At 41.4% G+C, this 13,589-nt stretch overlaps 1 long non-coding RNA gene across 5 annotated transcripts; it reads right to left on the reverse strand.

The window, feature by feature from the left end:
* Positions 1–8,134: 8,134 nt before the first annotated feature.
* On the reverse strand, positions 8,135–13,578 carry LOC119327960. 5 transcript variants are annotated; one of them, XR_005158774.1, is made up of 6 exons: positions 13,181–13,578; positions 12,367–13,067; positions 12,094–12,160; positions 11,918–11,972; positions 10,409–10,479; positions 8,135–10,338 (listed from the first exon to the last, which is right to left on the reverse strand). It is a non-coding gene; the product is annotated as an uncharacterized LOC119327960 (long non-coding RNA). The 5 variants fall into 5 exon arrangements; XR_005158772.1 differs by having other exon boundaries at positions 12,367–12,504; positions 12,611–13,578; XR_005158773.1 differs by having other exon boundaries at positions 8,135–8,779; positions 8,998–10,338; positions 12,367–13,578.
* Between the last annotated feature and the right edge of the window lie 11 nt (positions 13,579–13,589).

Below are 13,589 nucleotides of genomic sequence, written 5' to 3' on the forward strand. Positions count from 1 at the left end.
AACTACTCCATCTCACGTGATGATCGGACATGGTTTAGTTGATTTGGATCACGTGATCACTTAGATGATTAGAGGGATGTCTATCTAAGTGGGAGTTCTTAAGTAATTTGATTAATTGAACTTTAATTTATCATGAACTTACTCCTGGTAGTATTAGCATATCTATGTTGTAGATCAATAGCTCGCGTTTAGCTCCCTATTTTATTTTTGATATGTTCCTAGAGAAAACTAAGTTGAAAGATGTTAGTAGCAATGATGCGGATTGGATCCGTGATGTGAGGATTATCCTCATTGCTGCACAGAAGAATTATGTCCTTGATGCATCGCTAGGTGACAAACCTATTGCAGGAGCATATGCACACGTTATGAACGTTTGGCTAGCTCAATATGATGACTACTTGATAGTTTAGTGCACCATCCTTAACAGCTTAGAATCGGGACTTCAAAGACATTTTGAACATCATGAACCATATGAGATGTTCCAGAAGTTGAAGTTAATATTTCAAGCAAATACCCGAGTTGAGAGATATGAAATCTCAAACAAGTTCTATAGCTAAAAGATGGAAGAGAATAGCTCAACCAGTAAGCATGTGCTCAGATTGTCTGAGTACTACAATCACTTGAATCAAGTGGGAGTTAATCTTCCAGATAAGATAGTGATTGACAGAGTTCTCTAGTCACTATCACCAAGTTTCTAGAACTTCGTGATGAACTATAATATGCAAGGGATAACGGAAACGATTCACATGCTCTTCGTGATACTGAAATCGAGGAAGGTAGAAATCAAGAAAAGCATCAAGTGTTGATGGTTAACAAGACCACTAGTTTCAAGAAAAGGGCAAAGGGAAGAAGGGGAACTTCAAGAAGAACGGCAAGCAAGTTGCTGCTCAAGTGAAGAAGCCCAAGTCTGGACCTAAGCCTGAGACTAAGTGCTTTTACCGCAAAGGGACTAGTCACTGGAAGCAGAACTGCCCCAAGTATTTGGCGGATAAGAAGGATGGCAAAGTGAACAAAGGTATATTGGATATACATGTTATTGATGTGTACTTTACTAGTGTTTATAGCAACCCCTCGATATTTGATACTAGTTCAGTTGCTAAGAGTAGTAACTTGAAACGGGAGTTGCAGAATAAGCAGAGACTAGTTAAGGGTGAAGTAACGATGTGTGTTGGAAGTAGTTCCAAGAATGATATGATCATCATCGCACACTCCCTATACTTTCGGGATTAGTGTTGAACCTAAATAAGTGTTATTTGGTGTTTGCGTTGAGCATGAATATGATTTGATCATGTTTATTGCAATACAGTTATTCATTTAAGTTAGAGAATAATTGTTATTCTGTTTACATGAATAAAACCTTCTATGGTTATACACCCAATGAAAATGGTTTGTTGAATCTCGATCATAGTGATACACATATTCATAATATTGAAGCCAAAAGATGCAAAGTTAATAATGATAGTGCAACTTATTTGTGGCACTGCCGTTTAGGTCATGTTGGTGTAAAGAGCATGAAGAAAATCCATGCTGATGGGCTTTTGGAATCACTTGATTATGAATCATTTGATGCTTGCGAACCATGCCTCATGGGCAAAGATGACTAAGACTCCGTTCTCCAGAACAATGGAGCGAGCAACTGACTTATTGGATATAATACATACTGATGTATGAGGTCCGATGAGTGTTGAGGCTCGCGGCGGGTATCGTTATTTTCTGACCTTCATAGATAATTTGAGCAGATATGGGTATATCTACTTGAAGAAACATAAGTCTGAAACATTTGAAAAGTTTAAAGAATTTCAGAGTGAAGTGGAAAATCATCGTAGCAAGAAAATAAAGTTTCTACGATCTGATCGCAGAGGCGAATATTTGAGTTACGAGTTTAGTCTTCAATTAAAACAATGTGGAATAGTTTCACAAACTCATGCCACCTGGAACACCACAGCATAATGGTGTGTCCGAACGCCATAACCATACTTTATTTGATATATTGCAATCTATGATGTCTCTTACCGATTTACCACTATCATTTTGGGTTATGCATTAGACACAGCTGCATTCACATTAAAAAGGGCACCATCTTAATCTGTTGAGACGACACCGTATGAACTGTGGTTTAGCAAGAAACCTAAGCTGTCGTTTCTTAAAGTTTGGGGTTGCGATGCTTATGTGAAAAAGTTTCATCTTGATAAGCTCAAACCCAAGTCGGAGAAGTGTGTCTTCATAGGATACCCAAAAGTAACTATTGGGTACACCTTCTATCACAGATCCGAAGGCAAGATATTTGTTGCTGAGAATGGATCCTTTCTAGAGAACGAGTTTCTCTTGAAAGAAGTGAGTGGGAGGAAAGTAGAACTTGATGAGGTAACTGTACCTGCTCCCTTATTGGAAAGTAGTTCATCACAGAAATCTGTTTCTGTGACTCCTACACCAATTAGTGAGGAAGCTAATGATGATGATCATGTACCTTCAGATCAAGTTACTACCGAACCTCGTAGGTCAACCGGAGTGAGATCCGCACCAGAGTGGTACGGTAATCCTATTCTAGAGGTCATGTTAATTGACCATGACGAACCTACGAACTATGAGGAAGCGATGATGAGCCCAGATTCCACGAAATGGCTTGAGGCCATGAAATCTAAGATGAGATCCATGTATGAGAACAAAGTGTGGACTTTGGTCATAGAAAATAAATGGATCTTCAAGAGGAAGACGGGCGCTGCTAGTAGTGTTACTATCTACAAAGCTAGACTTGTCAAAAAAAGGTTTTGACAAAGTTCAAGGTGTTGACTACGATGAGATTTTCTCACTCGTAGCGATGCTTAAGTCTGTCCGAATCATGTTAGCAAATTGCCACATTTTATGAAATCTGGCAAATTGATGTCAAAACTACATTCCTTAATGGATTTCTTAAAGAAGAGTTGTATATGATGCAACCAGAAGGTTTTGTCGATCCTAAAGGTGCTAACAAAATGCTCAAGCTCCAGCGATCCATCTATGTACTGGTGCAACCATCTCAGAGTTGGAATATACGCTTTGATGAGTTGATCAAAGCATATAGTTTTATACACACTTGTGGTGAAGCCTGTATTTACAAGAAAGTGAGTGGGAGCACTACAGCATTTCTGATAAATATACGTGAATGACATATTGTTGATCGGAAATAATGTGGAATTTTCTGGAAAGCATAAAGGAGTATTTGAAAGGAGTTTTTCAAATAAAGACCTTGGTAAAGCTACTTACATATTGAGCATCAAGATCTATAGAGATAGATCAAGACGCTTGATAAGTTTTTTCAATGAGTACATACCTTGACAAGATTTTGAAGTAGTTCAAAATGGAACAGTCAAAGAAAGAGTTCTTGCTTGTGTTACAAGGTGTGAAATTGAGTAAGAATCAAAGCCCGACCACGACAGAAGACAGAAAGAGAATGAAAGTCATTCCCTATGCCTCAGCCATAGTTCTATAAAGTATGCCATGCTGTGTACTAGATCTATTGTATACCCTACACTGAGTTTAGCAAGGGAGTACAATAGTGATCTAGGAGTAGATCACTGGACAACAGTCAAAATTATCCTTAGTGGAATAAGGATATGTTTCTCGAATATGGAGGTGACAAAAGGTTCGTCGTAAAGGGTTACGTCGATGCAAATTTTGACACTGATCCAGATGACTCTTAAGTCTCAATTTGGATACATTTTGAAAGTGGGAGAAAGTAGCTAGAGTAGCTCCGTGCAGAACATTGTTGACATAGAAATTTGCAAAATACATATGGATCTGAATGTGGCAGACCCGTAGACTAAACTTCTCTCACAAGCAAAACATGATCACACCTTAGTACTCTTTGGGTGTTAATCACATAGCGATGTGAACTAGATTATTGACTCTAGTAAACCCTTTGGGTGTTGGTCACATGACAATGTGAACTATGGGCGTTAATCACATGGTGATGTGAACTATTGGTGTTAAATCACATGGCGATGTGAACTAGATTATTGACTCTAGTGCAAGTGGGAGACTGAAAGAAATATGCCCTAGAGGCAATAATAAAGTTATTATTTATTTCCTTATTTCATGATAAATGTTTATTATTCATGCTAGAATTGTATTAACCGGAAACATTATACATGTGTAAATACATAGACAAACATAGTGTCACTAGTATGCCTCTACTTGACTAGCTCGTTAATCAAAGATGGTTAAGTTTCCTAACCATAGACATGAGTAGTCATTTGATTAATGGGATCGCATCATTAGGAGAATGATGTGATTGACTTGACCCATTCCGTTAGCTTAGCACTTGATCGTTTAGTATGTTGCTATTGCTTTCTTCATGACTTATGCATGTTGCTATGAGTATGAGATTATGCAACTCCCGTTTACCGGAGGAACACTTTGTGTGCTACCAAACATCACAACATAACTGGGTAATTATAAAGGTGCTCTACAGGTGTCTCCGAAGGTACTTGTTGGGTTGGCGTATTTCGAGATTAGGATTTGTCACTTCGGTTGTCGGAGAGGTATCTCTGGGCCCACTTGGTAATGCACATCACTATAAGCCTTGCAAGCATTGTAAGTAATGAGTTAGTTGCGGTATGATGTATTATGGAACGAGTAAAGAGACTTACCGGTAATGATATTGAACTAGGTATTGAGATACCGACGATCGAATCTCGGGCAAGTAACATACCGATGACAAAGGGAACAACGTATGTTGTTATGCGGTTTGACCGATAAAGATCTTCGTAGAATATGTAGGAGCCAATATGAGCATCCAGGTTCCACTATTGGTTATTGACCGGAGACATGTCTCGGTCATGTCTACATAGTTCTCAAACCCGTAGGGTCCGCACGCTTAAAGTTTCGGTGACGATTGTATTATGAGTTTTTGTGTTTTGATGTACCGAAGGTAGTTCGGAGTCCCGGATGTGATCATGGACATGACGAGGAGTCTCGAAATGGTCGAGACATAAAGATTGATATATTGGACGACTATGTTCGGACACCGGAATGGTTTCGGGGAGTTTCAGACATATACTGGAGTACCGGGGGGTTACCGGAACCCCCCGAGGAGTTTAATGGGCCAAGATGGGTTTTAGTGGAGAAGAGGAGGGGCGGCTAGGGCAGGCCGCGCCCCCCTCCCCCTCTAGTCCGAATTGGACAAGGAGGGGGTGGTGCCCCCCTTTCCTTCCTCTCTCTCCTTCCCTTCATTTCCCCCTCCTACTCCAACTAGGAAAAGAGGGAGTCCTACTCCCGGTGGGAGTAGGACTCCTCCCTGGCGCGCCCTCCCCTGTCCGGCCACCTCCTCCCCCCTGGTCCTTTATATACAGGGGCAGGGGGCACCTCTAGACACAACAATTGATCTCTTGATCTCTTAGTCGTGTGCGGTGCCCCCTCCAGCATATTCCACCTCGATAATATCGTAGCGGTGCTTAGGTGAAGCCCTACGGCGGTAGCAACATCATCACCGTCACCACGCCGTCGTGCTGACGGAACTCTCCCGTGAAGCTCTGTTGGATCGGAGTTCGCGGGACGTCATCGAGCTGAACGTGCGCTGAACTCGGAGGTGTCGTACGTTCGATACTTGGATCGGTCGGATCGTGAAGACGTATGACTACATCAACCGCTTTGTTCTAACGCTTCCGCTTTTGGTCTACGAGGATACGTAGACAACACTCTCCCCTCTCGTTGCTATGCATCACCATGATCCTATTTGTGCGTAGGAATTTTTTTGATATTACTGTGTTCCCCAACAGAATCATCACCAATACTTGACCCACAGGCTTCCAAAGAACAAAGTGAAGGTCCTCAATCAAGTGAACAAGATCAAGAGCAAGATCAACCTCATGATGAAGGTGATGCACCAAGTGATGCCCAAGATCAAGTTCATGACTCCAAGCAAGCTCAAGTTGATGCTCAAGATGATTAATATGTAGCTCCTCAAATTCCACTTGAAGAGCAATTGGAGTATCGTGCCGCCAAGATAGCTTCCAATCTCAAGCATAAAGGCCATGTCTTGGAGAACATCATTGGAAGCTTAAGAAAGGGGGTATCTACTCATAAAAAATTAATAAACTTTTGTGAGCATCACGCATTTGTTTCTTGTGTTGAACCCCAAAAGGTCTATGAGGCGCTCGAAGACCCGGATTGGCTAGAGGCCATGCATGAAGAACTCAGCAACTTTTAGCACAACAAAGTGTGGCAATTGGTGGAAAGGCCAAAGTATCATAATATCATCGGAACCAAATGGATCTTCAAGACCAAGCAAGATGCACATGGGATTGTCATCTGCGACAAGACAAGATTGCTGACTCAAGGTTACTCCCAAGTGGAAGGTGTTGACTATGGTGAAACCTTTGCCCCTGTTGCTCGCCTTGAATCTATTCGCATGTTGCTTGCATATGCATCTCATCACGATTTCAAGTTGCAACAAATGGACGTGAAGAGTGCATTTCTTAATGGTCCTATTCATGAATTGGTGTATGTCAAACAACCCCCGGGGTTCGAGGACCGTACGCCATTGTAGAGGCGATCAAAACATTTTTTCGCATCCATAAGCACCAACGAAAATTTTCTATGAATAGGGCATTGGGGGAAAAGTAGTCATCCATCAGCGTCAAAATTGAGCACTCGATGACCCTTCATCGAGTGAAATTGAGAACGTACTCTTCCGCATGCTTCACGTCTGCAAGGACCGCCTGCATCATCACCATGTCATCCGCATAGTCCTCGTCAGGCAACTCAACGTAGTGCTCATATATGTACTCCATGTCCGATCCATTGCTTCAAAGAAGGGACAGAAATTTTAGCACATGCATTTCACCAAACACTTGCCGGACGTGGTGGCCCTCGTAAGGGCGGATGGTACCTGCGCGGCGGACATACGAGAGGTGTGGACCGGCGGTGGAGGATAAGCGGCATGGAGGCCGGGTATAGTGGTGGAGGTCGCAGAGTTCTGGGAAGGGCTTGTCGGGTTGGCGAGGTGGTAGAGTGGTGGCAGTGGCAACAGCGACGAGAGAGAAAGCGGATGACAGAGAGAGAAGGATGAAAACGCGGGTCCGATGGTCGGAGTCCTATGTGGATGTTGTCCGGAAAACGGACGTCTGAACTGGTCCGCGGACCAATGCGGGACGACGTTGAATGGCACACTGCGCCCGAACAGCTTGATCCAAACACTTGCGGAAGATTTGATGACCCACTTTGGAGATGCCCTAAACAACTTGTTGACTCACTCTATATGCAAAGTAGCACTGGCCATGTAGGGTCCAAGTTGTGAATCTTGGCGTCTGCTACCTAATGTCAATGGAGACAGTATATTGATGTCTTGATCTCTCCATTTTCCTGTGAGGCCATTGTTTGACGAATTAATTTGTAATAAATGGTGTGATAAGTGAGGCCATATGCATCTATAAGAGGCAGGGGTAATAGAAGCTTTTATTATCTTAGAAAAATACAAGGTGTAAAAAACTTTTAAGAGCTTTTGGCCGACAGGAGATACTACCTGCTTTCTGGTTTAAAAGGCTCACATGTACCCCTAGGTCAACAATTTGATCAAGATAACACGAGTTATATATCATAAAAAATATATCATGGAAAACCTCAAATGTTATATTCTCTAATGGTATAAATTTAGGTTATATTGATGAAACTGATAATCCAGAGACACATTGGGTCTTTTAAACCAAAAATGAGGAAGTACGTGACTGAAACTCGTTGAGTTGATTAGGGTAAGCGGTCCACACATAGTGAGATATACAAGTGAGAATGTCCTCCAATAAAAAAAAGTATATATGGTTGCAAAAACGATACAAACAAAACACATGCCTATTTTTTTCCTAACATTTGCCAAATTGTTTATTACACCCGGCATTCTCCTGAGCCCTTCTGTATTTCCGGCATATGAGCCCTTATGACTGCCCAGATGCATGTGATTTCTTGGAGTGTCAAGAAACTACAGGGCAAGTTCCCTACACCTTACAACCTACACTAGGGGTTGGGGCGCCACCTGGTGGCGCCTCTTGAGAGGAAGTTTGTGCGGTGCCAGATTGACGAGCAACCTTTTCATCTCTTTTTTTCCAAATTGATGAACATGCACATATAAGCAAGGAACTTGCAATAGAATCTACACCTGATAACCAAACAAACAACCTTTGAACAAACAACAATATTTTAGAGACCTTGATCCCATTGGGTGGTGGATTATTCCCAACCATATTAAACACTATATCGTATGAATAACTACAGAAAATTGTGAAACCAATCTGGCATATAACTAACTGTACGCATAAGTGGCTAGCAGGTTTAAGCTCGGCCAAGAGTGGAAGTTTATGATGACGGAGCAGTTGTTGTCTTTGCTCCTCCTGTTCACTGACTCAAGCTCTGATAGCAGCGGATGTTTACAGCGACGCAAGAGATGTTGTCTTTGCTCCTCCTATTCACCAGTTGCTCCATCAGATGCTCCGCAGCTGCCTGTCCGCCCCTCTAGTGTCATTGATCTCCGCATCTTTTTCCTAGAGCTTACAGAATGGATAGTAACAGAAAGAGCTAACACAGATGTACTGAAGAGGCAACATTGTACTGCAATAAATCAATAGTTCTCATCAGAACAGCGCGTACTTTTCAACGATCATCTGGTCCTTCACATTGTTGGCCGACCGGCATGACAGCTGAGACTTCTGGCAGGCTGACGATCAGGAGAATCAACACGAGGCATATGGGTATGCGGCTGCTTCGGGCACTGGAAGAAGAGGCCATTGTTGAGTGTCGATGAGGAGAGTGACTGCAATTAAAATCTGAATTGTATGATGCATGATTACCCAAATCGACATGAAGTAAATACAATAAGAAATATAAAATTACCGGAAAGAAATAGTTTGTGGAAAATCAAAATGAGAATTAAAAGCAGAAGATTTACACATGACGATGACCCATTTTAATTAAGTTGTATAAACAGCAACATTAACATCAGAGTAGGCTAGAAATATAAATTTATCATACATTGGCACAACTTCTGTTGCTTGAAATCAGTGCTGGAGAAACAGTCATATGTGTCATAGAAAGACGCATTATCAAGGGCAACTTGGCGATGTATTCATCTTCTGAACCACAGCAAGAAGGTTTTCTAAAAAAATCATAGTAAGAAGGCAAGTCACTGTCACTGATTCTAAGTGGTAGTGAGCAAGCGAGTTGCATGGAAGGTGAAATGTTCAAGGCCAATAGCCACGGATGTGCTTGTGATATGACTTCCAAGAGCGAATGAAAACACTACAACCTAACTATTAGTTTACAGCAAAGGGAAAGCATACATGATATAAGGAAGCCAAACATTACATATGTACCATTCTAAAATAAGCTGTATTTGATGCCATGAATGAGATATCGCCTATTATGGCAATATAAATTGATAGATTTTGCCTACTCGAAAGACTTACTTAAGTGTCACAGTAAGTAATAATTAACCAAAATGTTTTTAGTATCTCAACAATAAGAATATTATATAAGTATACTTCCGTCAAAAAACTATATGTTTACTTTCTCACAAAAATAACTATATGTTAACGAATATAGTCTACTAACTGAGACAACTTCGTGCAACAATCCATTTCTACAGATGTATAAGGTGAATTGTGTTTTTGTAGGCTGCTACAAATAGTATGTGCCCTTGCAAATTAATTGGTGGTGAAAAATTCTGATGCGAAGACATATCCGAGCCAAAGCAAAGAGCCAAAGAAGAGAGATATCTGAACGGAGTAAGATTCAGCCAACATACTGTATCTGAATCGAGTAAGAGTCAGCGAACATATTGCAAGAAGTTAAAATAACTGGAAAATACCTGAGCAGGTATTTGTGCATTTTGATCTTGCCTACACACATTAGGGTGGCTGGTAAGCAATGTGTTCAAGCAATCACTAAGAAAATTTAACTCACTATCAGTAACTTCAAGGCAAGAAAATATAATGACTAGCTTTGTGAGGCCACCACTTCCATCCAAGCATCCTTAACGCCAGGATACTCCCCCCAAACAAATGTTCTGATAGTGAAATACAACAAGCAGTTATCTTGTGAGGACAAAACTCTGTCTCAAAAGTATACAATATATTTTGCAAGTAAGATTTAGGTCTGAGAAGTTTCCTAGTCATTTAAATGTAGGGTTTCAATCACAACGAAAACAAAAGGGTGTCAACCAAGAAAACATATGACACCCAATTTACTATGACCAAATTGCTGCTTTTTTCTTGTGATGAAGTTCACCCAATTGAAGAGATGGCAACTGATCAATGACAAATCCACCCACTTTCTCCCACCGCGGCTCAACGCATGGCAAGAAGGTGAAATCCCCTGCACCCGGCCAAGAACAAGAGTGATTAGCCCACAACCAGCCAATAGAGAAGGATGACAGGGTGGTCACCTTTGATACTTTGGGGCTTAAAGTATCTGCCGAGATCTTCCCATGTAGCTTTAAGACTTTATAACAACAACCTATAGTGATATAAATGATTAAAAGCACAATCAAATTATTACCCAAAGACAGCACAAATTGATATGATGCTTTAGACTTGAGTATACACTCCCTGGTTTAACTTTTTCATGAACATTGGGTGAGCATGCTTGTAACCAAAAAGGGATCAAAGCGACAGTACAAAGAACTTCTTGAGATAGTAATTAATTGCAAGAATGTGGTTAGCATTAAATACTCGCAAAAATGGCATTCAAATGGGTTTAACCCATATGTTAGGATAATTTGCTCATAATTTGATAACTTGAACAGTTAATTTAGTAAAATCATGGATTTGTGGAGGTTAGAGAGCCACATAAGATCATCTGTTAGATGTCTATGGATGCCATGGATATATGCCCCAAAAATAGTTGAGTAGTCCACATATATCTTCTTGGATGTGTAGGCTGTGTTTATAGACAGTACAAAACAGAGTTTTGGATCAGGCAATGGCATGTCCTTTATGCCATGATATTATCTTGGGGCTAACAAAAGGCATCAGCAAGCATGCATTATGCAGCCTTTTCAATTTGACTACACTTCTAACATGAAAACTTTGCAAACTAATCCAAAATGGAGCTTTTTCAGTTCAGAAAGGAATCAATGCAAATACAATCATGAAACATACTACTTGCCTCAGTAACCATGGACACAGATATGCAGACAACCATGTTGAAAACCTGAATTTGGACATAGCAAAATAAAAACAGTAGAAAGCATGAACTGCCTACAAGTGAACCTAAATATACATGGTAGGATCAATATGCAAAAGAAAGCATTGCCAATTTGGCTCTTGAACAGATAATGAGGATTAACATTATTAAGGAAACACTGAAACAATACTTAAATGCTCAGCTAACCAATCCCGGCCAACCAAAAAATAAAATGGCAGATCATGAATATATGAATTCGTTTAGAAGTGGATCAGTCCTATCAACTGATCTGTTGTCGGCGTTTTGTTTGCTTCTTCTGCACTGTTTTGTCAGATAGAGCACCAGATGGTTTACTGACACTCATAAATATGTGTGACTACCAGCCAAGATCTTATCCTTAGTTGCAGCATTTGATGCGTTGAATACACATATTTTATCACAATATAGTTGGTAAGTTACTCCAGTGAAAATTACATAAGTATATTCCCATATAGAAATAGCATCACTGTATTAGAGGCTCATTGTGCACCTGTAGAGCTGCTCTCTGAGTTCTATTAAAGCGACTTGGTGATTCAAAACCAGTGAGGATAGCCTAATTGTTGCATCCCCAAGACTATACGGCCTACGAATACAAAATATCAGCAAGTATGTTCTCTCAAGGATTTTTTTCGAAGATGTTCTCCCAAGAAAATTTCAGCAACTTCAACTTGAGAACTCTATCTAAGTAATTGCCGACTAAAATATTTGATAAAACAAAGTTAGAGCATACCGTATTTTCAACATCCCCAATCAGATCAGCTATCTGCTCAGATATGACATCCTTCCTGTTTTTATCCAACACAACAACCCAATCATGCGCACTACCATCAGAACTATTAGACTACTAGAATCTAATGGATGAGTGAGCTATTTATTAGGCAAAGACAGGTAAGCGTTCAAACATACGAAATCTTCAGCTTTGAGCTGCTGCATCATAGACGAGTCTTCTGTTTCAATTTGCACCTTCACATATCTGAAAAGTAAAAAAATATCACATGACGACATCAACAATCAAATTTATCATGAACAAGTTATGGTTTATTAATTTCAAATTCCGTAAGGCGATAGTATAAATCAGAAGAAACAGAATTAAGTGTATGGCAAGTGAACTTGGCACCTGATAAATTCTACAGGCCAATATATGACCACGGGACACAAATTTACATAAATGAACTTCACCTCTTGTGCAGGAAACCATCCCCGACCCCTATCCAACACATGAATATCCAAACTTGGTCCTATCTGAGCCATCTTCAGTTGAACTGAGAAACAGTCATATGATCCATCAGAACCAAATGCTTTAACATCGGCATTTTCCTGCACCAGATAAGTGGCACTGAATCAACAAAGCGTAGTGTTCATGCCTTAACGCAAACAGATTGAGTGTTAACTTCGCAAGATTCTGCTGTGTCGGAGACATCACCTGGATGACGCAGACCGACAAGGAAATTACCAAAGAGCAAACCTCATTATAATACCCAAATTAGTTCACCCGTATCACCAATATAGGAAATAGACAATGAATTTTTTTCCCAAGAACATGAACCTGCAACACTGGAAAAAACTACAGACATGACCCAATCAAACTGTACCTGTGAGATTATGTGAATCAGCCAAATGGATAATAACAAAAATGGTTTTGCTAAAGGCCTAAAGCACATCTGGATAATAAGATAGCACACAAATCTTGTAATATCTACAACATGGCAAACACATGGTTTAATTGATTGACAAGCAGTCAAGGTAATTCCGCAGCAATATGTATAAACCAACCTGAATAGTTGAATTAGGGGGCTCGGTCAATAGCCATGCTTGAATGCGTTTCAGCTCAAGAGAAAAGGGCATGCAATCCTGACCTTAAGATTAAGTTCCGGTATAAACTGCAGGTACCACAAACTCAATCCGATATGCCAGAATCATGTGGAGATGACGAGAGACGAAATAGAAGGGAACTCATAGGGCAGACCAGGGTGAGAGAGAGAGGGAGACGAACCTGTAGGTCGAGCCAACGCCTCAGAATCAGCAAAACCAAAGAGGAGGACGACCTCGTGTGGGGCAACAGCGGCCTGCACTCCTTTCTGACAAGCGAGAAGAGGGAAAGGCAGGTCGGGATGGAGGTCGTGGGGCTCGATCCGCGGGCAGATGTGGAGAAGGCGATGCCGCGCGGCAAGTCGGGCCCCTCGCCGGACAGCACGCCATCCGGTTTTGGCGGCGGCTACCGCACGCTAGCCGGTCGCCGCAGCTGGCGGCGGAGGGAAGTGGCGTCCCCAAGCATCGCGTGATGGGCCGCTTCGCCGACGTCAACCATGGGTGGTGGGTGGGAGCATCGCCAAGGCGGCTGTGGCGGCGCTCGAGAGGGAGGAGGGGGCGCTGGAGGCGAAGAGAGGTGGAGGGTTTCGCTC

This window comes from Triticum dicoccoides, chromosome 7A (genome assembly GCF_002162155.2).
Source record: "Triticum dicoccoides isolate Atlit2015 ecotype Zavitan chromosome 7A, WEW_v2.0, whole genome shotgun sequence".
Taxonomy (NCBI): Eukaryota; Viridiplantae; Streptophyta; class Magnoliopsida; order Poales; family Poaceae; genus Triticum; species Triticum dicoccoides.